Here is a 27,150-nt window from a genome sequence, read left to right as displayed (position 1 = left end):
ATTTCCTGCTTTGTCTGGCATTTCTCCCAAAATTCTACTAGGAAAGGAAAGTTAGGAGGAGACAGGCGCATTGCCAAGCAAAGAACCAGCATCTAACACTGTGGTTCTCAATCTTGGATACTTTAAGGCAGGGGTCTTCAAACTTGGCCCTTTTATGACTTGTGGACTTCAACTCCCAGAATTCCTCAGCCAGGCACGCGTGCCTGGCTGAGGAATTCTGGGAGTTGAAGTCCACAAGTCATAAAAGGGCCAAGTTTGAAGACCCCTGCCTTAAGATGTCTGAACTGCAGTTCCCAGAATTCAGAGAGTTGAAGTCCACACATCTTAAAATTTGCCAAGATTGGGGAACACTACTCCAATGTCAAATTAATGTCTAAAGAGAAGTCCAGCCCAGCACACAACAGACTTTCTGTGGCAATCCCCTTCAGTGCAATTGCTAAGAATGGATGGCACTCACCCAAATATGGCATTATAAGCTCTGAAATAAATATGCCTCCATTGTAAAAAACAAAATCTTTCCAAAGACACCTCAAGTCCGAGACATAATGCATTGCATCAATGTTGTTCCCCAACTTTTTGCAAAAGGGTTTTCCGAAGATGCCCGCCCTTGATTAACAGCGATGCCCACAGACCCCAGAAGGTCCCACTGAGTTAAAAGATGAAGGATAGGCTTTTCTCTTGGGATTAATGGACAAAGACTTGGGGGGGGGATCAGAAATGTGATGTTCTATATGTTGACGGCAGCAAGACTACGCACAGAAATGGAAGGTCACTTGGATTCCCACAATGGATGAATGGCTGCAAAAACTGATGGGACTAGAGATGGCTAAATTGACTGTTTTGGTTAAAGAAAAAAAAACCACACAAATACTTTTACTTCTACGTGGAAACCATTTCTGGACTTGGTGCTTGAGGTGGGGGGAAAAAATGAAACCTTGATTTTGGGTTTTACCAATTGGACAGATCTGTTGTTATTGAAATGGCTAGTTTAGACTATTATGTAAAAGTAAAAAGTTGAGGTTTGATGTTAATGTTTTATTCTACTGCCCCAAAGGGAGTTGGAACTCAATGTCTTTTTTTTCCTTTTCCCCCTTGCTTTCCCCCACTTTCCTTCTCCCTTCCCCCTTCCCTAAGTTCCCTACTACAGGGCTTTTCAAATTTTTCACCCATTGTATCACTTTTAGGATATGGCAACATCCGAGTACCACCAGTCGCCTAGCAAGGTGTCAAAAACTTGATGACCAAAAAAAAAAAAAGGAAAAAAGAGATAAAGTACAGGTAGTCCTCGACTTACAACAGTTCGCTTAGTGACTGTTCGAAGTTACGATGGCACTGAAAAAAGTGCCCCCCAAGCCACAGCCGAGCAAGACACCTGCCTGCCCACCCGGCGGCGCTCTTCCTCCTGTCTGAGGTTTTCATCATTGTGAGCATTTCTGTTGAGGATTGGCAGCAGGGGTGGGGTGGGGGGTGTTTGGTTTTTATTCCCTCTGCCTCCTGGGTGGTTGCAGCAGGTTTTAGTCACTTCACATGACCCTGGGACACTGTGACTGTCATAAGTATGAATCAGTTGCCAAGCATCTGAATGTAAATCACAAGACCCTGGAGATGCTGCAACATTCCAGCTGATTGGTGCTTCTTCAAGGCTCAGCAGAAGCATCAGGATAAGTGCCGAGCTCCAGCTGGAGCCTGGCGCTGATCCTGGCGCTTCCACTGAGCCCTGACAGCCCCAAAGAAGCGCCGATCAGCTGGAAAGCGGCACTGATCCTGGTGCTTCCGCTGAGCCCTGACAGCCCTGCAGCTCCAGCCGTCTCTCGCTCAGGCTTGTGCGGTGCTGCCACCGGTTCAGCTCATTCCCCTCCCCCGCTACCACTTTTCTAGGATGGTCGCGTACCACCTGCCAGGTGCCAATGTACCACAGGTGGTACCCGTACCACTGGTTGAAAAGCCCTGCCCTACTAGTTCCTTTTGTATTTTCTTTGTATGCTGAATTATAAACTAATAAAAAAAATGTACCAAGAAAAGATGAAGTGTAGGATCCGAAATAAAAACAGAATATTGATAAGATAGTGTTTGGTCATGATCATTCCAGCCGCCATTTTGTGATGCAACAAGGCTCCCATGCAGGTAGTCCTTGACTACAACCCTTCGTTTAGCAACCATTTGTAGTCACAACAGCACTGAAAAAAGTGCTGACTCACGACCAGTCCTCGCACTTACGTCCATTGTAGCATCTCCATGATCACGAGATCGGAATTCAGGGATTTGGCAACCAGTATGGATTTATCACGGTTGCATCGTCCTGTGGTCATGTGATCTCCATTTACGGCTTTCCAAGATGGCTTCCCACAAAGGGGGAACCTGGGTTTATTTAAGGACGGCTTGACTCACATACCATCATCTTTGGTGGACATGCCTTAAAGCCAAAAGATTTTGGTCAAGAATATATATGGTTAGAGAAAATGACTTAAAAACACATAGATTTTAAGCCAGAATTATTTCTGTTAGGTATAATTGTAGGAAAGTATGGGAAGGAATGGGTATATTTAATGTTACATGTATTAACTGCAGCGAAAATTGTATTTGCTCAACACTGGAATGATGAAGAATTACCAGTGGAAGAAGAGATAATTAAGAAAATTGTAGATTGTTGCAGAAATGGACAGACTGACACTAACAATGAAAGAGAAAGAAGATTCAGATTACTTTAGAACATGGGATACATTTTATCAATGGCTAGAAAAACGAGGTAGAGAGAAAGGAGTTTAACATGTATTAGTAAACTAAACATTGGAACATAGATAATATGTTGCTGATAAAATATTAAGGATTTGTCACTATAAAAAATTAATAAAGTATTGGGGGGGGAAGAACTGCATGATTCATTTAGCAACTGCTGTGATTCTATTAACAATCATAGCAACAACAAAAAAAGTAATAAAATCAGTCCTAGGGGAGATCAACCCCGACTGCTCTTTAGAAGGCCAGATCCTGAAGTTGAAACTCAAGTCCTTTGGCCACCTAATGAGAAGGAAGGACTCACTGGAGAAGGGCCTAATGCTGGGAAAGATGGAGGGCAAGAGAAGAAAGGGACGACAGAGAATGAGGTAGCTGGAGGGAGTCACTGACGCAGGAGGCGTGAGCTTAAATGGACTCCAGAAGATGGTAGAGGACAGGAAGGCCTGGAGGAACGTTGTCCATGGGGTCGCGATGGGTCAGACACGACTTCGCAACTAACAACAACAAAGTAAAATTGGGCAGGTCTCACTTAGCAACCGCCTCGCTTTGCAGCGGAAATTCTGTTCCCAACAGTGGTCTTAAGCTGAGGGATACTGCGGTATCCATTCTGGAAGTGGAAACCCCTTACCCCTTGCATTCAGGATTCTTCCTGCGTTCCCAAACCCAAATTATTTAAGTACAGATAGTCCTCAACTTACAACAGTTTGTCTACTGGCCGTTCAAAGTTGCAAACGGCACTGAAAAAAGCGACTTATGACCGTTTTCCACAGTTATAAGACCCGAGGTCATGTGATCAAAATTCAAACGCTTGGCAACTGACTCGTATTCATGACAGTGGCCGGGTCCCAAAGTTGTGCAATCCCCTTTTGTGACCTTCTGACAATCAAAGTCAAAGGGGAAGCCAGATCCACTCAACAATTGCAGTTTTACTTCACAGCTGTGGCAGGAAAGGTGATAAAATGGGGCAAAATTCACTTAACGACTGCCTCACTTAGCGATGGAAACTTTGGGCTCATCTGTGGGTTATAAGTCAAGGACTACCTACCTGTAGGTTGGAGCTGTCCCCAGCTGCACAGCTCAGCCATCTGGACCGTCTGGAGGAGGGTCCGAGAAGGTTAGGATGGGGACCACAATCTCTCTCTCACACTCCCTCAAGGGGCATGTCAAATAATGCCCGAACAAGTCAAGGCTAAGAACAATTAAGGCTCTCCAAAGGAGAAGACGAATGCAAACGTCTCCAAATTTTGTTTTCTTTTTGAACCTATACCCAGAATGTGTTATCTTTTGAAACCATCTCAGCATACTTGAGTGGTTGCTGTACATCAAAGCAAATTCCTTAAGGACAGGAATATTATTATTGTATTATTTTAATGTCTGCATTCTTGCTCTATGATGCAACTCTGTCTGTTTTTTTAATATTATTATTATTTTTGCAAACAAGGCTTTTGTGCAGTTGAGTGATATGTGCCTAATTCAGATCCAGGTCAGTAAAGTTATCTTTTCTAAATAATAATAATGGTTTTCCCAGTTGCAATGTATGGCTGAGAAAGCTGGACCATAAGAAAGGCCGAGCACCAAAGAATGGAGGCCTTTGAACTCTGGTGCTGGAGAAGACTCCTGCGAGTCCCCTGGACTGCAAGGCGATCAAACCAGTCAGTCCTAGAGGAGATCAACCCTAACTGCTCTTTGGAAGGCCAGATCCTGAAGTTGAAACTCAAGTACTTTGGGCACCTAATGAGAAGGAAGGACTCACTGGAGAAGAGCCTAATGCTGGGAAAGATGGAGGGCAAGAGAAGAAGGGGACGACAGAGAAGGAGGTGGCTGGATGGAGTCACTGAAGCAGCAGGCGTGAGCTTAAATGGACTCCAGAGGATGGTAGAGGACAGGAAGGCCTGGCGGAACGTTGTCCATGGGGTCGCGATGGGTCGGACACGACTTTGCAACTAAGAACAACAACAACAAATACAGTTGACTGCGCTAAAATAGCTGTTGCAATATACAGGAAGTCCTCAACTTACGACCATAATTGAGCCCAAAATTTCTGTTGCTAAGTGAGACATTTATTGAATTTTGCCCCATTTTATGACCTGTCTTGCCACAGTTGTTAAGTGAATCACTGCAGTTGTTAAGCTAGTAATCTGGTTAGTAAGTGAATCAGGCTTCCCCATTGATCTTACTTGCTTGCAAAAGGGGATTGCGTGATTCCCCGGGACGCTGCAGGCATCATGAATATGAACAAGTTGCCACGGATCTGGATTTTGATCGCCTGACCATGGGGATGCTGCAAACGTCGTAAGTATGAAAAATGATCGTAGTCACATTTTTCAGTGCCGTAGTAACTTTGAACAGTCACTAAGTCTAGGACTACTTGTAATGAGTAAGACGTGGATCTTGGGTTGAGATCCTCTGTCATAATTTTGCAGTTCCACCTCCCTGAAAAAGATCTGGAGTTTTTTGATGAACAAAACGAAGTGAGAATGTTATGTTTAAAGTCTTCAGCTCTTGGGTAAAACAGAAGTTACAGGTATCATAAATAAACAGTAGTTGTCACTTCTAAAAATCCAGACCTTGACATTGTGAAATTCAGCTCTAGTCAAAACAGCCCTGGATATCTATCATGAAAACAAAATTAGTGTTCTAAACCAAATGTAAGATTAAACACAAATAGTCTGGCCTTTCCCAGCCTCTCTATGGGACAAAGCTAAGTTTCAGTCCCATTTTATTTAACCACTGATTTTAGCCCATCACGACATTTCTGTGGTCTCCTGAAAGCCCTCCAGATTTATGACACAACTAGACAAAAAAAAATAATGAACAGGGTCATCTGCAGTCTCTCCAACGTTAACCACATATTATCCCTCCTTCCTTTCAGTTTTTTCCAACCGTAACTATTCCTGGCCAATAACATTACTCTTTGGGATCAAAAAAGTCCATTCCAGAGGTTCATATTTACGAAGCCCCATTGTGATGCTGTTGCTGTCATTGTTGTTGCCTTACTCAACTTGCTGGCTAGAACGTTTCAGTCTGATGCCCTTCCATGCAGAGATGAATGAAACGTAGGGTGGACCTCTGAAGAAGACAATAGGGCAGCGCTGAAGTGGAAGCTGGCTTCTCATTGAACAGAAAGCACAGTTAAGCCACCGAAAGCTTTCTGTCCTACAATGGTACAGCTCAGCCAACTGAGTTGGCTTTGGATGTTGCTCTTGTAGAAGGCTTTAAAAAGGGGGGGGGGGGGAGAACTTAACCCTCTGCCTGGGGGATACAAGTAGAGGCTAGGGGAAACCTGGTTTAATAGCAGTAAGTGTGGGATGGATCTTGGAGTCCTAGTGGACAATCACTTAAATATGAGTCAACAGTGTGCAGCAGCAGCAGCCAAAAACGCCAACACAATCCTAGGCTGCATTAACAGAGGGGTAGAATCAAGTCATGTGAAGTATTAGTGCTGGTTTAGAAAGCCTTGGTAAGACCACACTTAGAATATTGCATCCAGTTTTGCTTGCCACAATATAAAAAAGATGTTGAGACTCTGGAAAGAGTGTAGAAAAGAGCAACAAAAATTATTAGGGGCTGGAGGCGAAAACATATGAGGAACGGTTGCAGGAATTGGGTATGTCTAGTCTAGTGAAAAGGTCTATGGGTGATATGATAGCAGTCTTCCAATATTTGAGGGGCTGCCACAAAGAAGAAGGGGTCAACTTATTTTCCAGAAGGCAGGACAAGAAGCAATGGATGAAAACTAATCAAGGAAAGAAGCAACCTAGAACTTTCCTGACAGTTAGAACAATTAATCAGTGGGACAACTTGCCTCCAGAAATGGTGGGTGCTCATCACTGGAGGCTTTCAAGAAGAGACTGGACAGCCATTTGTCTGAAATGGTATAGACTCTCCTGCTCAAGCAGAGGGTTGGCCTATATGACCTCCAAGGACTCTTCCAACTGTGTTATTCTATGTTCTAAGCAAGGAGAACTAAGTAGAAATTTCCTGGCTGTGAGAACAACTAACCAGTGGAACAGCTTGCCTTCAGAAGTTCCATCACTGGAGACTTTTAAGAAGAGACTGAACAGCCACTTGTCTGGAAAGGTATAATAGGGGCTCTTGCTTAAGCAAGGGGTTGGACTAGATGACCTCCCAGTTCCCTTCCAACTCTGTTATTCTGATTCTGGAAGCATCTATTCCAAGTTCTATCTAGATGACATCAGATGGTAAGATTGTCTTAGGTCAATCGTGCTAGTGTCCTTAAGTGCAAAATAGGAATGACAATATTTTATCCCATAGTTAGAAGAGTCCTCGAGAGAATGTGGTGTGATGGAATCTAGTGAGAAGGTGGATCCCCAGGAGGAAGGGGATTTTGTCCAGAGGAGTAAGAGGACAACTCAGCCCAGAGATCATGTGTGAGAGAAAGAGGGTGAAGATAGTTCCTTCCTAATAGTCCACAGAGTATATTGTAAATGCAAATTAAAGGAGAATCTTTGGTTTGGCAAGATCTGGTCTATAGATGTGAAAACAATACAGAACTCAGCTTAAAAGATTCACCACATGTCATTCTTGGTTTTGGGCCTGATGTGTGGTGAGATCATTTCAGCATTTTTTTAAGGTGACTTTTCTTTTTAACAACAGTAAGGTAAATATCTTCACCCAAACATTTCCTAAATGATTTGGATTCTATTTCCATCATCTTCAGTAGAACTGCAGGAAGATCTGATCCAGAGATTTAAAGACAAGAGGTTTCAAACTTTGAACTAAATCAGTTTTCCATATTGAACAGCCAGTTGATTCCAGGGGCCCAATCAGGTACCCAGGAATCTCTTGGGATGGTTCAGAAACAAGAATAGGGTGGTTTATTTATTTTTTTCAGACCAGAAATAGGAATCAAATCCACTCAAGCTTATAATTCAAAAGGTGGATTGAACTGAGCTGGTTTTTCCAAAGTGAAAGTCAGAAGCCAATCTCAAATCCAAAATGGCTAATTCTAATCCGATTTTGCAGGGAACATGGCGGTTGTTAACTCTATCCATGTCAATCGCAGTCACATGACCGCAGAAGGCTTCAATTGGCTGAAAAGTTGAGCCAGTTGCCAAGTGCCCAAAATGGGATCTTGTGTGTGGGTGTGGGGGGAGAAACTCCAGAACCAGATCATAAATTGTTTTCGGGGTCCATCTCAACTCAAGATGCTGAGGGACCATTTGTTAAGAGAGGACTACCTGCTTCTCCATTACCCCATCAGTTGTGCAAAGTCTTCTGTTTCCTTCGTCATGCCAAGCTAAATTTTCTTTTTACAGGAAAAACCCGTTTATCCCACGAAGCATCATTTCTGAGAAGCAGCAGCTAAGGAAGGATGGAATTATCCAATCCCACATGATGTGCTTCACCTCCAAACAGATCGGTATCTTCTATCATCACCAGGCAGGAGATGCAGATAAGGGAGGAAGAAAGAGGGAAGACATAACCCAGCCATTCTCAAACTTGGCAACTTGAAGAGGTATGGATTTCAACTCTCAGAATTTATGCAGGCTGGGGAATTCTGTTCTAACCAACAGAAGAGACTATCAGAGAGTAAATTACCAATAAAAGAGAAAATTTGTAGCTCAGGGTTGAAATAAGGGGTCCTTGGTGGTCTCGGTTTTCTTGAAGATGATTTATTATCCAAACTAGGTAAAAAAAAATAGCACTGATGCTATCTAGCTGGGTGATGAAATGTCTTCAAGAAAAAAACCAAGTTCAGAGACGACCAAGGACCCCTCAGGGAGTAAATTACTGCACTGGCTAGGTATTTACAACTTCACAAAAGCCCAACAGGGTCAGGGTCATACAAACTCAGGGGAGGGAAAAAAAACACAATACAAATAAAACAGTATTTCAGATCAAATATGTTCAGCACAAGTTCACTTGCCCGACTCAGCAGCTTCTGAAATCACGGCTGCATTAATCTGTGGTGTCTTTGACCCTAGTCTGTGGCCCAAGTGGTTTCCAATTGCAAGAGCTACGATGCAGGTAATGCTCAACTGACAACCATTCGTTTAGTGACCGTTTGAAGTTATAACATCACTGAAAAAAGTGACTTATGACCGTTTTTCCACACTTACAACTTTTGCAGCATCCCCCTGGTCACGTGATCCAAATTCGGACCCTTGGCAACTGACTCATATTTACGACGGTCGCAGCGTCCTGGAGTCACGGGATCCCCTTTTGCGATCTTCTAAAAAGCCAAGTCAATGGGGAAGCCAGATTCACTCAACAACTGTGTTACTAACTTAACAACTGCAGTGATTCACTTAATAACTGGGGCAAGAGAGGTCGTAAAATGGGACATAACTCGCTTAACAGCTGTCTTTTGAGGGCTCAATTATGTTTGTAAGTCAAGGAATACCTGTGCACCAAACAAGACACAACGTGGTTTCGGCATGCACAGTGCTGTCTGTTGGCATAACCATGGTTTGCTGAGCAATCATCAGAACCTGGTTCAGAAACAATGCTAAGCCATAAACTGTCATTTACAACCCACGTGGTTTAGAACCCAAACCAACCAAGCCACATTATGGAGTCACCCTGGTGTGCAAATAAAACCAGAGATTGCTTTGCATATCATTAGGACTGATGATTTACTGATGATAATCCTTGCTTTCCCTGGCTTCCTATCTCAATTGCTGCCACAATTCATCAGGAAGGGATTTCAGATTGTATTCGTATACAAAGGGGCGAAACATTCCTATAAAAACATCTTACCTGTTTTGCCTTTTGTACCTGCAACAACATTTACAAGATTATGGGAAGACTCTTTGATTCAGAGAAGCATATTGATCAGGAAAGATATTTGGCAAAAAACAAACAAACAGTGGAACGACTTGCCTTCAGAAGTGGTGGGTGCTCCATCACTGGAGGCTTTTAAGAAGTGACTGGACAGACAGTTGTCAGAAAAGGTCTAAGGCAGGGGTCCTCAACCCCTGGTCTGTTGACCAGCCCTGGTCCGCAGTATGCCAGAAACTGGTCCACACAAACAAGCAAAGCCCCATCCGCGGGATGCAGGCAGCACACAAAACCACGCTCCCTTTGGTCCTTGGAAAAATTTCTCTCCACAGAACCGGTCCCTGATGCCCAAAAGGTTGAGCTTGAGCAGGGAGATGGACTAGAGGACCTCCAAGGTTCCTTCCAACATGATGATGATGATGATGATGATGATGATGATGATGATGATGATGATGATGATGGAGGAGGAGGAGGAGGAGGAGGAGGAGGAGGAGGAGGATCCACTGCCATTTTCATCTGCTAGGTGACGCAACCCCAGCTTGGGTGATTTCATGTATGCTTCAGTATAGGATACAAGCCCACACAAAAGAGTTTGTTGAGTTCCATTGGCAAGCATGGTCTAGGTCTCCTGCTTGAGCAGGGGGTTGGACTAGAAGACCTCCAAGGTCCCTTACAATGCTGTTATTCTGTTATGTTGCTTGTTCTGTATTAACTCAAAATAAGGTTCTCCTCTTTGTGACACCCTGATAGGAATTTCACAGCCCATTTTCTGGTTTATTTTGTTAGACATAGTATATCATGCCATTCTGTTTTGTTAACCTAAACTTAAGATTTAAGTATCTTGTGAATAGAATAGAGCTGGAAGGGACCTTGGAGGTCTTCTAGTCCAGCCCCTTGCTCAAGCAGGAGAACATATACCATTGTGTGAACTTGATCATTTATGAAATATGATTTAAAGATTATTGTGTTTATCCATACCCAAAGCCAATCACCCTTCAAGAAACTAAGGCAACCTTGATGGTGTGATGGGAGCATTGGAGGTGCTTATGATCTGATTCATTTGACCCACTAAATCATAATTGTCTCTTTGGAGCAAAGAGGCAACATGCAGAGACATAACAGGCAACTCTTTCTTGGCCGAGCAGCAACTCCTCTGAAATGTGTTTGAATGTTAGTAGCAACTCCTCTTCCAAAGCAACTTGCAAGAGGGAAACATAATGTTTGATTTTGGCTCAGAATATTATGGGAACTCAACCAACTGTGGCTTATGCATTACAGATGAATTAAACAATCAAGGTTTACTGGACATGCACTTTGTTTTCGATACGATCCTTTTTCTAGAGGGATAAGACATTCTTTTTTATAAGCTAACAGAAAGCTAGAGAAAGCCTATTTTTAATTAAATGACGCCTGCTGTCTGAAAATAATTGCTTTTGATAACATGGCAAAAGATGACCTATCAAGATTCTATCCTGCCCTTTCCAACAATGAGATTTCCTTGGGAAGAAAGTATCTCCTTAAGCATGTTAAGCATTTTATTTAGGCCACAAGTTCTCCGCATTTACATGAGAGTAGGTCCCACTGAATGCAACAGGAACTACTCTGCCTAAACATGCAAATATTTTGTGTGATTAAAAGATTTGCATTCTCGTTTTCAAGTCTCTACTAGAACAAAACCATGTCCTGAGATGATTTTGAACCTTTACATAAGCAAAAGCAATAACATTTTATTACCGGCAATGATAAACAAGCCAAAAAAATTTTTTTAAAAAAATAACCCAACATTGGCATAGATTAAATAATAAAGATTCCCCTAAACCGAGTTCAATTCCTATTTACTTAACATCAATCCCATTTTCTTGCTGAGGGGAGTGAAGTAGTTTGCCATGCTTTTCCACATTCCCAGTCTAGCCCCGAAATTCCCAAGTGGCCCCCCACCCAAATTCTAACTCACGCTCATCCTGCTTACTGTACGATACTCACAAATGAAAACTATTTTGAATTCGTATTTAAAAGCTAGTGGAGCTATTGGCTCCCTTGGAATAACGAGAGCCAGAAATTATGCACCCCGTGTAAGATAATTGATTGTAGTCGCTGATCATGGGGACAGGGGATTGGAGGAGGGAACAGATCAAAACTTATCCAGAAAGGCCAAGTTAGATAATGCACTAGGCCAGGGATCCCCAACCATGGCCACTTTAAGACTCGTGGACTTCAACTCCCAGAATTCCTCAGTCAGCATGGCTGGCTGAGGAATTCTGGGAGTTGAAGTCCACGAGTCATAAGGTGGCCATGGTTGGGGACCTCTGCACTAGACCAGCGAGCTTTCAAACTTGGCAACTTTAAGACTTGTGGACTTCAACTCCCAGAATTCCCCAGTCAGCAGGTTGCTAAAGTTGCTGAAAAACTGCTCTGGACTGTAGAAAGCCACTTTTTGGGGGCTCACTGGTGCCAAGTGGAGAAGAGACCTTCCCCAACATCCATCACCATCATAATACAGGCAGTCCTCGACTTACGACCACAATTGAGCCCAAAATGTCTGTGGTTAACGGAGACATTTGTTGAGTGAGTTTTGCCCCATTTTACCACCTTTCTCGCCGCAGTTGTTAAGCAAATGTTACCCCGTTTTACGACTTTTCTTGCCCCATTTGCTAAGTGAATCACTGCAGTTGATAAGTTAGTGACCCGGTTGTTAAGTGAATCTGGCTTCCCCCCATTGACTTTGCTTGTCAGAAGGCTGCAAAAAGGGATCCCACGATCCCAGGACACTGCAAACCGTCATAAATAAGAACCAGTGGCCAAGCATCTGAATTTTTTGATCACGTGACCAGGGGGATGCTGCAAAAGTCGTACATGTGAAAAAAAAACCCAGTCATAAGACACATTTTTTTTCAGTGCCGTTGTAACTAGGAACGGTCACTAAATGAACGGTTGTAAGTCGAGGACTACCTGTACTGCACACGTAACTACTCCACACAGGCACAACAGCAGCAACCACTCAACAACGCCACAATTCTAACAAAGCCCCGGGGTCTTTGGCTTGACTGGGTGCCACTCGGAAGAAAAATAAATAAGGCGACGTCCAGATGGAGCACGGAGGCTCAGGGCCGGGGCCCTTCAGAGAGTCTCAACTCGCTCCTTCCAGCGGGAGCCGGAGCGAAGAGGCGACGCGCGGAGACCCAACAGGCAAACAAACGCCTTTCTTGGCCGACTCCTCTTCCGAAGCAACTCGCCAAAAGGGAAGCAGCCCGACGACGCCCGGGTTAGGAGCGAAAAAAAGCCAGCCCCGCGCGCTTTCCCACGCTTCCTCGCAACCCGAGTCGGGGAAGGGAAGCCAACGGGGCCGGGTTCCCACGGCCTCCTGCACCGCCGCGCTCAGGCAGCCCGAACTAGCCGAGGCTCAAGTTGACCCAACTTGGCCAACTGCGCGGACTCCCCCCCCAGCCCACTTCCCCACTTGATTAAGCGAGTGGAGCCCCCCCCCACGGACCGCGAGGAGCCCCCTCCTTCCTCGCCTCCCTCCCCCCAACCACCACCCCCCCTTCCCGATCAGCCCCAGCCCGGCTCCCTCCGGTTACCTGCAGGGCGAAGCGGGCGCAGCTCCTCCACCGCGCGCCGTCCCGTCCGGCGAGGCTGCTGTCGGGCAAGCCCGGCGCCGGCTGGTCCCTCGCTCCGGGGCGGGCGGGCAGGCGGCTCCAGTGGCGCCCCAGCTGCGGCGGCCGCCCGGTTTCCTCTCCGGCGCGCCGCGACTTTCCGGCTGGTCGAGCTCCGGGCTCGGCACTTCTCCACGGGCGAAGAAAGTTGCGCGTGGGGTGGCTGGGTGGGTGGGTGGGAACGGCCAGCGCCTCTCGCTCTACAGCCTGTGTCCGCCGCCGCCGCCGCCGCGTTCCCACTTTGTCCCCCGCGACGCGACACGCACCCGCATCCCCACGACCCCCCGCGCTGGTTCCGGGCCGGCGTGACGCGCGTCAGGGGGGTCTGGCTGGCAGTTGCGGGAGCCCCCGGGACAGCCGGGCAGGACGAGGCAGCGTGGCGCAATTGCTGGCGCGGCTTTGCTCGCCAGCTTCGGGCGGAGATGGGAGGCGGGCCGAGCGCACGTGTGAAGGGGAAGCGCCTCGCAGGGAGACGAAAGGGGAGGGCGCGCCCTTGGAGAGCGCAGCCCGGGCGAGGGGAGGGCGATGCCAGATGACCCTGCCAGCCTTCGCTCCCACCCACTCCCCCCCCCCGCCTCCTCCCCAGCTTCTCCTATCCTGAGCCTTAGGATCGCAGGTCTGGAGAAGGCAGCTGGATCGCAGCTCCTTTCCAATGGCAGAAGCCTTCAGCGCCTGGCTTCAGAAAGTTCCCGACTGAGGTTGGCTGTTGGCTGTTATGCAACAGCTTCTGGCCTGCAAGCCACAAAGGTGGGGGGAGTGTTACAAGTAACCAGATTTAGCACAAGGTGCAAATATTACAACCTGGTCTTTCAGATACAGGTAGTCCTCGACTTATGACGGTGGAGCCCCAAATTTCCATTGCTACGCGAGACAATTGTGAAGTGATTTTTGTCCCATTTTGCAATCTTTCTTGCTGCGGTTGCCAAATCAATCACTGCAGTTCTTAGTAACCCGGTTGCTAAGTGAATCTGCCCCCCACACACTGATTTTGCTTGTCAGAAGGTCGCAAAAAGGGATCGCGTGATCCCGGGAATGCTGCCACCGTCACAAATGTGAGTCGGCTGCCCAAGCGTCTGAATTCCGATCACGTGATCGCGGGGATGCTGCGACGGTGGTAAGTGTGAAAAACAATCATAAGTCACTTTTTTTCAGTGTAGTTGTAACTTTGAACAGTCGCTAAATGGACTGTTGTAAGTTGAGGACCACCTGTGCCAGAAATTAACATACATCTTCCCCTACCGTACTTATTGTGTAAATCACAAATGTTGGAGTTTACTCCTCTTAAAGTTGTCAACACTGACTCGGATGAACAGGGAACTCCGATAAGAATGATAATATTGCACCAAATTAATCCAGGACCTTGGGCACATCAAAACAGGCGCCCTTCTCACTTTCCACTCTCACAAGGTCTTATCTAGGTTTTCTCTGATGTCAGTTCCCCATGCTGTGGTCTTTCTCCAAGGTCACCATTCAGTGGAGCCCAACCAGGGGATTTTCTTTTATTATTATTATAAATTTTATTGGTTTTCTAATATTACAACTACATAATCGAAACGCAACGTGGCGACTGAGTTCCAATAATCCAATTACATACAAATGGTACAAATCTCAGCCTAATACAGTAAATATTTCCTCTCTTTTCCTCTTAATATACACTGTCTCATATTTGAATCAACACAATTTTTATTCTAATAGCCAGAGGATTTTCACCTACCTCGTGTGTGTGTGTGTGTGTGTGTGTGTGTGTGTGTGTGTGTGTGTGTGTGTGTGTGTGTGGAACATGACCAACCTCTGCTAAGCCACTTGAAGGAGTAATGATACAGCAAGTTCTTCTTCCAGTCAAAGAGCAGATCGTAAGAGGCTTCTAGGTGGGAATAATATAAAACACAGAATCATAGTCTTAGAAGGGGCTTTGGAGGTCTTCTAGTCCAACCCCCTGCCCATGACAGGAGATACTATACCTTAGAATATTTAGAGTTCAATACAGCTGGAAGGGAGCTTGGAGATCATCTAGTCCAACCCCCTGTTCAAGCAGGAGACCCTACACTATTTCAAACAAGCGGCTGTTTCAGTCTCTTCTTAAAAACTTCCAGTGATGAAGCACCCACAACTTCTGAAAGGAAGCAATTCCACTACTTGATTGTCCTCACTGTCAGGAAGTTTCTCCTTAATTCCAAGTTGCTTCTCTCCTTGATTAGTTTCCATCCATTGTTTCTTGTCCTGCCCTCTGCTGCTTCCATTCCATTCCGGACTTTTTTTGGGCTTGATGGCCAAAGAAAGTCCATCATGTCATGAATGCAGATTCCAGAAGGGACTATCTTTAGGTTTAGTGATGCTTTATTATCTAATTCTTTGCTGGATTCCTGGCCCATTTTTCATTCAGGACTTTGAAGTTGTAAATATAGTGTTTCCTCACAAAAGCTAAGTGTGGATGGAGAAAGAACAAGTAGACAAATGAATTTTTTTTGGGGGGGGAGGTCAAATTTAAATCCACATTCTTAAATCTACTCTCTCAGACCTACTAACTTGCTGCAACAATAGCATAATATCAGTTATGATCAAGAGTGATTTTCAATATTGCAAGGGAATAATCAATAAAATCCCTGAAGCCTTTGTCTTAGCCAGCTTTCTTATAACACTAGAATTAAATTGAAGGGAGAGATTTGGGTCACATTTGATCTCAGAATGAGGTGCTGGGAAGATGGCCACCCCTCAAAAAACTGAAAGGAGAAAAAAAGAGATGGTTGAAATAAAATACTACTTTTCATTCTGACTTCAAATCAAGACTTCAGGGGCAAACCTCTCACACCAAAGGTTCTAGGGAGTTGAAATTGTGCACATGCTGTATGTGCACCCACACCTCACACTCAGATGCAAAGCCCTGGCGCTTCTTGCTGGAGACCCATGCAACGTGGTATTTCCTGGCTGTTGTGGTGTTTCCCCCATCCTTAACATCTTCCTTGAAATCCTCCTTATCTATCGACAGTCATCCCTTAAAGTTAGGAAAAGTGTGTGATGCTTTCCTTGGGATGGGTGTTGCCAACTTTAGTTTCCATCGGTCACACCTCCAAAGTCACCTGCTGGACCCATGTGCTAGTGGCTAAGAGAGACACTTTGAACACACAGAGAGGAGTTCCCACCTCAGCTTGGAAAAGATTTCCAGAAGATAGTTGTGAGTCCTTAACACATCCTTGGCCTCTAGTATATCATTTAAGCCAGTGTGTTTCAAACGTGACAACTTTTAAGATGTGTTGGTTTCAACTCCCACAATTCCCCAGCTGGCACGAATTCTGGGAGCTGAACCTTTTAAAGTGTGCTGGTTGAAGAATTCTGGGAATTGAAGTCCACACATCTTAAAGTTGTCAAGTCTGAAGAACACTGATTTAAACCTTTGAGGATCGTCTCTACTATGTAGGGAATGAAGATTCATCAAGCGGTATTAGCCATCTGGTGTTAGGCGGCACCGAATCCAATCAAATACAGGAAGTCCTTGACTTACAACATTTAGTGACCATTCATAGCTACAACGGCACTAAAAAAAAAAGGAAGTTATGACTTTTTTCACATTTACAATCGTCGCAGCATCCCCAGGGTCACACGATCATGGTCACATGGACAAAATTCAGATGCTTGGCAACTGACTCATTTTTATGACCGTTGCAGTGTCCCAGGTCATGTGATCCCCTTTTGCAAGCAAAAGGGGAAGCCAGAGTCACCTTACAAGCCTCTTTATTAACTTAACAACTGCAGTGATTCATTTCACAACAAGAAATGTTGTGAAACAACAAGTGGCAAGAAACAAGTTGTAAATTGGGGCAAAATTCACTGAACAAATGTCTCATCAACAGAAATGTTGGGCTCAACTGTGGCTGTAAGTCAAAGACGACCTGTAAGAAATAAATCATCTTTTTGTAAACAATCCTGCATGATCAGACTAAGCACGTTGGTGAGAAGGAATGCCTCGCTCTGATTCGTCTCTGTCAAGGGAGTCCTGGGCATTAGATGCAAACCCCATTTTCTTTCAACAACTGGGGAAAAGCCTTAATCTGCTCCCCACTCACACCCATGGCAGGGCGGTGCCTTGACAGGTGCTGTTCTGGTTTGCCCAAAGTTTGACTGGAGAGTCTCATTTGAGCAGCGAGTCTTAGGACTGGGGAAAGCGGTGGGGGGATTTGTGACTCTTCCAATGATTATTAAGTACCTACTGTTGAAATTTAAAAATAACACTTTGATCATAAAGTCTCCTTCCAGTTGAACTCAATCCCCCAGTGATTCCACAGCCCATGATCTTGGCAGCAATGTGGAAATACAGGAGGTCCTCGAATTTCTTAGGGGTTGCTAAGCGCCCTTTTTTTTTTTAACTTTTTGTGACAGTTGTTAGATGAATAGCTGTAGTTGTTGCATGAATCACACAGTCGTTAAGCAAATCTAGTTTCCCCTGTTGACTTTGCTTGTTGGAAACCAGCTGGGAAGCTGCAAATGGTGATCATGTGGCACAACGCAACCATCATCGATACAAACCGGTTGCCAAGCACCCAAATTTTGACCACGTGACTGTGGGGATGCTGCAAAGATTGTTAAGTGTCAGGACTCAGGACCATTTGTAAGTCACTTTTTTCAATGCTGTTTTTACTTCAAAGGGTGGCTCAACTAATGGTTGTGAATTGTAAGTTGAGGACTACCTGTAGTTTACTATACTTTCTGGCATATTCTTCCAGTTACTCGGTGTGAGATTTCAAATCCCAAAGCAGAACAAGAAGCAATAGATGGAAACTAATCAAGGAGAGAACCAAGCTAGAATTAAAGAGAAATTTCCTGAGAATAATTGATCAGTGGAACGGCTTGCCTCCAGAAGCTGTGGGTGCTCCCTCACTGGAGGTTTGTAAGAAGAGATTGGGCAACCATCTGTCTGAAATGATATATGGTCCCCTGCCTGAGCAGGGGGTTAGACTAGAAGACCTCTCAAGGTCCCTTCCAGCCCTGTTATTCTGTAAATCTCACCATCACCAAATTCTGTTCAATTGGGAAGCTGGGATGCAAAATCCACCACCTCTGAAAGGCAGACGGTTCAAGAAGACTAACATCTCTTTGATCTTCACCAGTGTAGGTGATCTTCCTGCTACCCAGAGCTAAGCAGCTGATTTTTTTTAAAATATATTTTATTGTTTTTTTAATTTTAACAAAAGGTACTTGGGACACACCGTGGTGTTTGGGTAAACAAACATTCCAAAGTAAAAAACATACATAAGCAGCTCAACTTAATACATACATACATACATACATACATACATACATACATACATACACACACACACACACACACATACACATATGTTTAAAGAGACTAAGAATGTATTTTTTGGAATAATAGATTGATTTTGAGGGAAATCATGTACTGGAATTGAAAAAACATTGAGTTTTTAGATTGGAACTTTGAAGTGCTTAAATTAATTAGGTGATTTTTGTGTATAATAATATGATTTGATAAGGTATGATAATTAATTGGATGGAATTTGAAGTTTGTCTAATCTAATGAATTGAAATGAATTAAGATTTAACACTGTTTTTTTTAACTAAGTTAGTTATTATTGGAAGAAGAAATAAATCAGATTGGTGAAAAAAAAGAGGGATGAGAGAGATTAAGAGCTTGAACATATCTGGAAGAGATACTTGAAGTGACAATCTGTTGATGTAAAACAATATTTGATTATGGTAATTGTAAATTGATAAAGTTTTAAAACAGGTTTGGTAGTAATAGAAATTTAAGCTAGAAATGGAATATATTAAATCCATTATGTTATTTGAGGGAAATAGAGAGATGACAGTGAATGTATTAAGCAGCTGATTTTTGAAGAATCACCTTTTGTGAGGAGGGCCGAGCCCAGGAAGGCTTGGCACGCGTGCATGAACTTTCCTTGATGATTGAGAAGCCGAGTCCCTGCTCGGAAAGCAGGATTGTCAACTGTTTTAAAATCATCTCCTCCTATACCTGAAAGAGCAGTTTTTTCCCTTCTGTAGTCTTTACCAACAGATTATGTTTATCTGCAGCACCGTTTCACCTGTTTGATTTCTGCAAATCAAGGCAGAATCTCTCGGGAGCCAAAACGGAGACCCAGGGGAATTGTCTGCCCATTAATCAAATATTTTGCAATTGAGCAGATGTTTTTTCCAAAATCTCCTTTTGTGGGGTTTTTTTGTTGTTGTTGTTGTTGCTTTTTTTTTTTTTTTTGAGAAGTGCAAGGTCACTCCCAATTTAATGCAGAAAAAAATGAAAGGTAATTGAGATCAATCGACCAGTGGAACGTCTTGCCGTTGTGGGTGCTCCATCACTGGAGGTTTTTAAGAGACTGGGCATCCATTAGTCCGAAATGGTATAGGGTGTCCTGCCTGATTAGGGGGTTGGACTAGAAGACCTCCAAGATCCCTTCCAACCCTCAGAGGAGGAGGAGGAGGAACAGTTCCATTTTCACTTGCTATGTGATGCAACCCCAGCTTGGATGATTTCATGTATGCTTCAGTGTAGGCTACAAACCCCCACAAAAGAGTTGGTTGAGCTCCATTGGCTGTCAGTTTATTTTGCAAACATCACCAAGAGGCTGCTTATGTTTCTAATTTCTAATCAGAGGGCACTGTTGGTGTCCAAGGGCAGGGCAAAACCAGAGCAGCCCTTCCCCTGCTATTCTCATTTCTTTTCAAAGGACACATCTGGAAGATGGAACGCTTGAAATATCATCTTGACAGAGAATGCTCCAAGAAGTGGTAAAACTTAAGAGAACCATGAGAGGGCAGCAAAGAGAACCTTAATAAAATGCCTGCTCCTTGCAACCCTCTACTGCAGTGGTTCTCAACCTGTGGGTCGGGACCCCATTTGGGGTCGATTGACCATTTCACGGGGGTCGCCAAGCAAGGCTGTCCGCCAATTTTTTTGTCCACCATTTTTTTTGTCCGCCATTTTTTCCCCCTTTTCCGGCGGGTGCCTTACCTCCCTTGGGCTGGGCCAGCTGGTGGTCGGCCTGCTCCGTCTCCGCCGCTTGCCAGCTACACCTCGGCCGGCGCAGGGGGCGGAACCACGCATGTGCGGCGCTCCTGGGCAGGGAAAGTCCTCGACTTACGACCGGTTGGGTAGTCCTTGACTTACGACCGGTTTACTCCTCGACTTACGACCGGTTTACTCCTCGACTTACGACCGGTTTACTCCTCGACTTACGATCGGTTGGGGTCGCGGCATTAAAAAGGTTGAGAACCACTGCTCTACTGGCTCAACTGGAGTTTTGCAATCCAGATTAAACAGCTCTTGGCAAGATGCTCTAATTCAGAACACTACTTCTGACAATTATATTTGTTGCAGCTGCCTATAATCCATCAAGCTTCTGGTTACTTTTCCAGCTGTGGGGATGGTAGCTGTGAGTGCCAATATTCTTGTAGACAACTCCTTGGGTTTCTGGCAAATTCTATATCCCCACCCCAACCCCACACCTATCGCCAGTCTTTATTAGCATTTTTGAAAAGCAGAAAACAAGCATGCTGCCAATCAAAGTGCCAGCCTCTTCTTTATCTCCCCAAAATGCCTCCATGCAGCAATTCTTTAAAAATAAATGTGATGAGTGGTTGCTACGAAGGTTTGCTTGGAGATGGACCCACCTACTCAAAAAAAAAATCAAAACAAACCCAAAGGGGATAAGCAGACCCTAAGAGGCTGGGCTGGGAGCAAGACAGAATCCTCAGCACCAGTTCCCTTTCTAATAAAAAACAGTGGTTTCAAAAAGTACCAGCCACCATTTTGTGAAAGCGCCCACAACTTGCTTTTAGAATGGGCCGGGTCCACAATGGTTCTCCCAGATTATATCTTTTATGGTTTTTGAAGGTTGGCGATTACCTTTCAGGAGCTTTGGCAAAAGGTGAAATGTTTCTGCAAACTTTTATTTTCTCTCTAGCAATATTAGTGGATGTGTTCAGTTTCCCCTCAAAAGTCTCTCTGCTGGCCCTCACCCCTATGTTCACCATTAAATAGGAAAAACACAGTACAAGTAATCCTCAACTACACGACCACAATTAAGCCCAAAATTTATTCTGCTAAATGAGACATTTGTTAAGTGAGTTTTGTCCCATTTTACGACTTTTCCTGCCATGTTTGTTCAGTGAATCACTGCAGTTGTTAAATGAGTAACCCAGTCGTTAAATGAATCTGGCTTCCCCGTGGACTTTGCTTGTCAGATGGTCGCAGAAGGGGATCACCTGATTCCTCGGGACCCGGCGACCGTCATAAATATGAGTCAGTTGTCAAGTATCCGGATCTAAATCACATGACCCTGGGGATGTCTGCAATGGTCATAAGTGTGAAAAATGGTCATAAGTCACTTAAATGGTCACTAAGCAAATTGTTGTAAGTTGAGGACTACCTGTGTTGTTTTTCTTGTTTTGTTTAGCAAGAATTGTCTTTACGTTTAAATACATAATAATAACACGTTATGTACCAGAGTCCTTAAGAATGACAGAATTCGGCTGACCTCTACAGACATGATTTAAAAAAAAACTTAAACATTTTTTTAGTTATCTTGACCTCTCTTTGTACCCAGCAGACCAAGTTGTCTGCCAGCCCTCCTGTTTCTCTCTCAATATCTTCAGTCATTGTGTGATTATTATTTTTTTCCTTTCTCCAAACTGGCTGTTTCCCAGGCAGAAAAATGTCTCTTAAAATTCCATTCTAGGAAATAACCTTTTCTGTGGCCGTCAAAACACAGCTCCTTAGATATCTTACAAGTGAAAGGACCATATCAAGAAGATAAAGGAGAAATTACTGGAATCTGAAAAAAAAAACCCAAACAAATGGTCTGGAGAAGTTTAAGCAACAGTGGTTCAAAGTCTAACAAAGGACAGTATACAACTTTTCCCATTACAGATTGTTGCTGACATGTCTGTACAAAATGCGTTTTTACTCCTCCTTTAATTAAGTAGCTATTTATGTAATTTAAATAAATTGACTAAATCTATAAAAGTGCTCAATAATAAAAATAATATATATACATATATATATTGGAAACACAAATACACGCATATGTTTCTGCGTGTTTGTGAATGCACAAATACACATATATGTTTATTTGTGTATGGCTGTTTGTCTATTGATATTATCTAATTTCAGCATGTTTTCAGAACTTGGCTGCGGAAATCTGGGAGATAAGTCAACACATCTTAACATTGACAAAGGTTGAGAAACATTGGCCTAGTGCATTGTGCAAAGTCCATCTGTTACAATGCAGTGCACAACACTGAACAATCAGGTTAATAATATAAACCATGGTTAACAATGAGATGTGTCGTGGGAAGACACCCATGTTTGTGTAGTCTCTATGTAAAGGTCCGATTGAATAGTTTCGACATCTGATCTGGCTTTCATGGAGATGGGGAATTCAACACCTTAAGGTGAGTGGGACAGTCTAACCCTAGATAATAATAATAATTATGAAGCTGGAAGGGACCTTGGTGGTCATCTAGTCCAACCCCCTGCTCAGGCAGGAAACCCTATACCATTTCGGACAAATGGCTGTCCAGTCTCTTCTTAAAAACTTCCAGTGTTGGAGCATTCACCATATCTGGAGGCAGGTTGTTCCACTGGTTAATTGTTCTAACTGTCAGGAAGTTTCTCCTTAGTTCTAACTTGCTTCTCTCCTTGATTAGTTTCCATCCGTTGCTTCTTGTCCTGCCTTCAGGCACTTTGGAGAATAGCTTGACTCCCTCTTCTTTGTGGCAGCCCCTGAGATACTGGAAGACTTGCTATCATGTCCCCCCTTGTCCTTCTCTTCATTAAACTAGACATACCCAATTCCAGCAACCGTCCTTTATATGCTTTGGCCTCCAATCCCCTAATCATCTTTGTTGCTCTTCTCTGTACTCTTTCTACAGTCTCAACATCTTTTTTACATCGTGGTGACCAAAACTGGATGCAGTACTCCAAGTGTGGGCCTTACCAAGGCCTTGTAAAGTGGTATTCATACTTCACGAGATCTTGATTCTATCCCTCTGTTAATGCAGCCTAGCACTGTGTTTGCTTTTTTGGCAGCTGCAGCACACTGCTGGCTCATATTTAAGTGATTGTTTTGTGTTCTTCATGTCTGGAGGCTTTTATGAAAGAACTGAACAACCGTCTCTCAAGAATGGTTCAGTCTTATTACACAGTGTCAGAAGATGTGGCTTTTCTGGTCCCTTCCTTCTCCAATAGTTTGCTCCCTTCCCAACTGGACCCATTTTTCTAGAGTCCTCCCCCAGCCAGAAATGGTTCAGCCCACAATTTGACCATAACTTCATTTGATTCTGTGAAATGGGTCTATAGCTCTCCTTCCTGAATATGAGATTCCGCCGTATGTGTGGCTGATTCTTGGTTAATGCAGAATAACTGCAGTTGATCAGTTAGTAACCCAGTTTGTTAACTGAATCTGGCTTCCCTATTAACTTGGCTTGTCAGAAGGTTGCAAACGAAGGTCACAGGGCCTTGGGACACAGCGACGGTCATAAATCTGAACCTATTGCCAGGCATCCGAATTTTAATCACGTGACCATGGGGATGTTGCAAAGGTTGTAACTGTGAAAAACCGTCATAAGTCACATTTTTCATTGTCATCATAACTGAACGGTCACTAAATGAACTTTTGTAAGGTGAGGATTATATATTTGCCAAGCGGGACAAAATAGAATAGAATAGAATAGAATAGAATAGAATAGAATAGAGTTGAGTGGGATGGGATAGGGTGGAAGGGACCCTGTAGGTCATCTAGTCCAACCCCTGAGGAGCCTACTCCAAGTGCTTCAAGCAGGAGCCACAATCTCCCCAGCCCTGCACAAACTCCAGCTTTTGGCTGGAGAAATCTATTTTTTAACCTGCCGGAAGCCTGAAGTCAGCGCTGTTCCTGAGAAGGAAAACAAACATCACTCCCTTCCCTCAGGGATTGTGAAGGAATTGTGAGTCAGGAGCAGAAGTTTTTTTTTTTTCCCTCTCTCTCTCTCTCTCTCTCTCTCTCTCTCTCTCTCTCTCTCTCTCTCTGCTGTGTGTATATGATTGTGCACTGGCAGGGCTCCTCGGTGGCACACCCCTGTGTGCGTTTGAAGTGCTTTTCCTTCCACGGAACGTTGTCATGAAAGCATGAAAAAAAGCATGACACAACCCACTCAACCGGACCGAGTCTGATTTTCTCCCTTCGGGAAACTTGGCTTCCCAAGACAACAGAAGGACAGCAAGGCTTCGTTGACGCTGCACTTTGAAGAAAAGGGATTTGTCTCCCATTTTTTTCACTTTTTATTTCCTCAAGGGTTACACTCAGGCTGGGTAGCCCCAGGTCCTCCGGACAGCCCAGACCAGAGTGAAATTTCTGGGCTCCTTCAGCTCAAAAACGGCGTTTATTTATACCCCGATGAAATTCGTCCGTGCAGTGGCCACCTTCCCATAACTTCTCCCGAACAGGTAATGCTTGACTTACGACCACAACTGAGCCCAACATTTCTCTTGCTAAGTGAGACATTTGTTTTGCCCCGTTTTAAGACCTTTCTTGCCCCAGTTGTTAAGGGAATCACTGCAGCTGTTAAGTGAATCACACGGTTGTTAAGTGAATCTGGCTTCCCCAGTTGACTTTGATCGTCAGAAGGTTGCAAAAGGGGATCACGTGACCCGGGGACACTGCGACCGTCATAAATGTGAGTCAGTTGTCAAGTATCCGAATGTAAATCACATGGCCCTGGGGATGCTGCAGCGGTCGTAAGTGTGTAAAAATGGTCATCAGTCACTTTTTTCAGTGCTGTTGTAACTTTGAATGGTCACTAAATGAACTGTTGTAAGTTGAGAACTATCTGTACTTGCACACTGGGGCAGAGATGTTGCATAATATTGGAGGAAGAAACCCCATGCTAATTTGCCAGAGCTTCAAATTCTTCAAGGAAGCTTGATTTTTTCTTGGCTTTTCTAAAATTCTTCTCTTTCTCTCCCCCTCCCTCTCTCTCTCTCTCTCTCCCTCTCTCCCTCCCTCCCCCCTCTCTCCCTCTCTCTCCCTCTGCCTCCCTCCATCCCTCTCTCTCCATCCCTCTCTCTCCCTCTCTCCCTGTCTCCCTCTGTCTCCCTCCCCCTCTCCCCTCTCCCCTCTCCCTCCCTCCGTCCCTCTCTCTCCCCCTCTCCCTCCATCCCTCCGTCCCTCTCTCTCTCCCTTTCCCCCTCTCCCTCTCCTCTCTCTCCCTCTGTCCCTCTCCTCTCTCCCTCTCCCCCCTCTCTCTTCAGCCACTGATAGATCTATCCAGAGGAAATTGGTGCATCTGAGATCTGGAATATTACAAACTCTAATTTCATCTAGGAAAGTCTTGAGGATGCTTGGCTGGAATGCAGACCAACAAAGTTGCTTCCATGTTGTCTACAATGAGAAGTTTAAATGGACTGATAGCACTAAAGTGGTTCCAGAAATGCAGCCCACTAAGAAAATGGATCTACTGTTTTCCCAAAAGTCAGTAGATGCACCTGAATAATCAAAGTTCCACCCATTTTTTCCCTCTGCCAGGTACATGACACAGGTGAAAGGGGGTGGGGCTTAAATTAGATTGTCGTGGCTGCCAACTTGATGTTTTGGACCTTTCTCCCCTTATAGGCATCCCCTTGAGCTAAAGAGACGGTAGAAAAATGTGGGGAGGTAACCGCTAAAACTCTGGCTAAGCGTTTAGCAAATTGAAGAAGCTTCTTGGATGAGAAGCAAAATATTTTCAAGAAGAAAAAAAAACCCAAGGAATTCTAGTTGCTTTTTGGAAAAAACTACCTTTGGGACAACCATGACCTGGAGGACTGAGAATCTCCATAGACATCTTGTTAAGAAAAAAGGCAGTAACATCAGACCGCAAACAGAAAAAAATATAATGCTTCATTGTATTGTAGGATTAATATTATTTCTGAAATAGAAGAAGTTGTCCTGAAAATCCACCATTGAACTGGAACTGCTTAACCCATGGTTAACCTCCCTGGCTATGAATTCTGAATCTTTATAACTGTCATTCATGTTCTTAAAGATTTGATCTGCCACCTGCATACAGGATCCAGTTCCTCTATTCTCATCCAAGGACTGGGGACAGTAGCTCTGTGAGGCCATCATTCATTCTCTGCAACAAGTTGCAATGGCTCTCGCAAGTTGGCAACAACTGAAGGCCAGACAAGGAACTGATCAAGGAGAGATTCAGCCTAGAAATAAGGAGAAATTTTCTGACCGTGAGAACAGTCAACCAATGGAACAGAAGTTGCCTTCAGAAGTTGTGGGAGCTTCATCACTGGAAGCTTTCAAGAAGAGACTGGACTGCCATCTGTCAGAAATGGTGTAGGGTCTCCTGCTTGGGCGGGAGGTTGGACTAAATGACCTATAAGGTCCCTTCCAACTCTGTTATTCCATTCTATTCTATTCTATTCTATTCTATTCTATTCTATTCTATTCTATTCTATTCTGTTTGCTAGGCTTTGGAATAGACTAGGTCAGTGATGGCGAACCTTTTAGAGACCCAGTGCTCAAACTGCAACCCAAAACCCACTTATGTATCGTCGGGTGCCGGATGGGCATGGCCCATTGGGTGGGCATGGCCCATTGGGTGGGTGTGGCTTCAGTGGTAACGGCAGACTGGGTGGGGACTAAAAAGTTCAATCAATGAATTCCAACTTTGCGAGATCTTTTTTTCCCACGAGAAGTTGAAATTGATTGATTGATTGAACCTTTTCTTTTTTTGCACATGGCAGCAGAGGCCTAAAGCGAAAAGGTTTTATAAAACCCAGCTGAAGGCCTAGGACTGGGGCGACGGCGCGCGTGCCCACAGAGAGGGCTCTGCGTGCCACCTGTGGCATGCATGTCATAGGTTCGCCAGCACGGGACTAGGTTGTCTCCTGCTGCCTTCCCTACACAACTATGTAGAAACTTTGTAGGGTGGGCAAGTCATTGTCAGCCGCAAAGCAGTGGGGAAATCTAACAAGGAAAAAGCTTGGGGTGACCTGATAACAGTCTTCCAATAGTTA

Source organism: Protobothrops mucrosquamatus, unplaced genomic scaffold, assembly GCF_001527695.2.
Source record: "Protobothrops mucrosquamatus isolate PMUCROS unplaced genomic scaffold, P.Mucros_1.0 scaffold19, whole genome shotgun sequence".
Classification (NCBI taxonomy): Eukaryota; Metazoa; Chordata; class Lepidosauria; order Squamata; family Viperidae; genus Protobothrops; species Protobothrops mucrosquamatus.
This window is presented reverse-complemented; position numbering follows the sequence as displayed.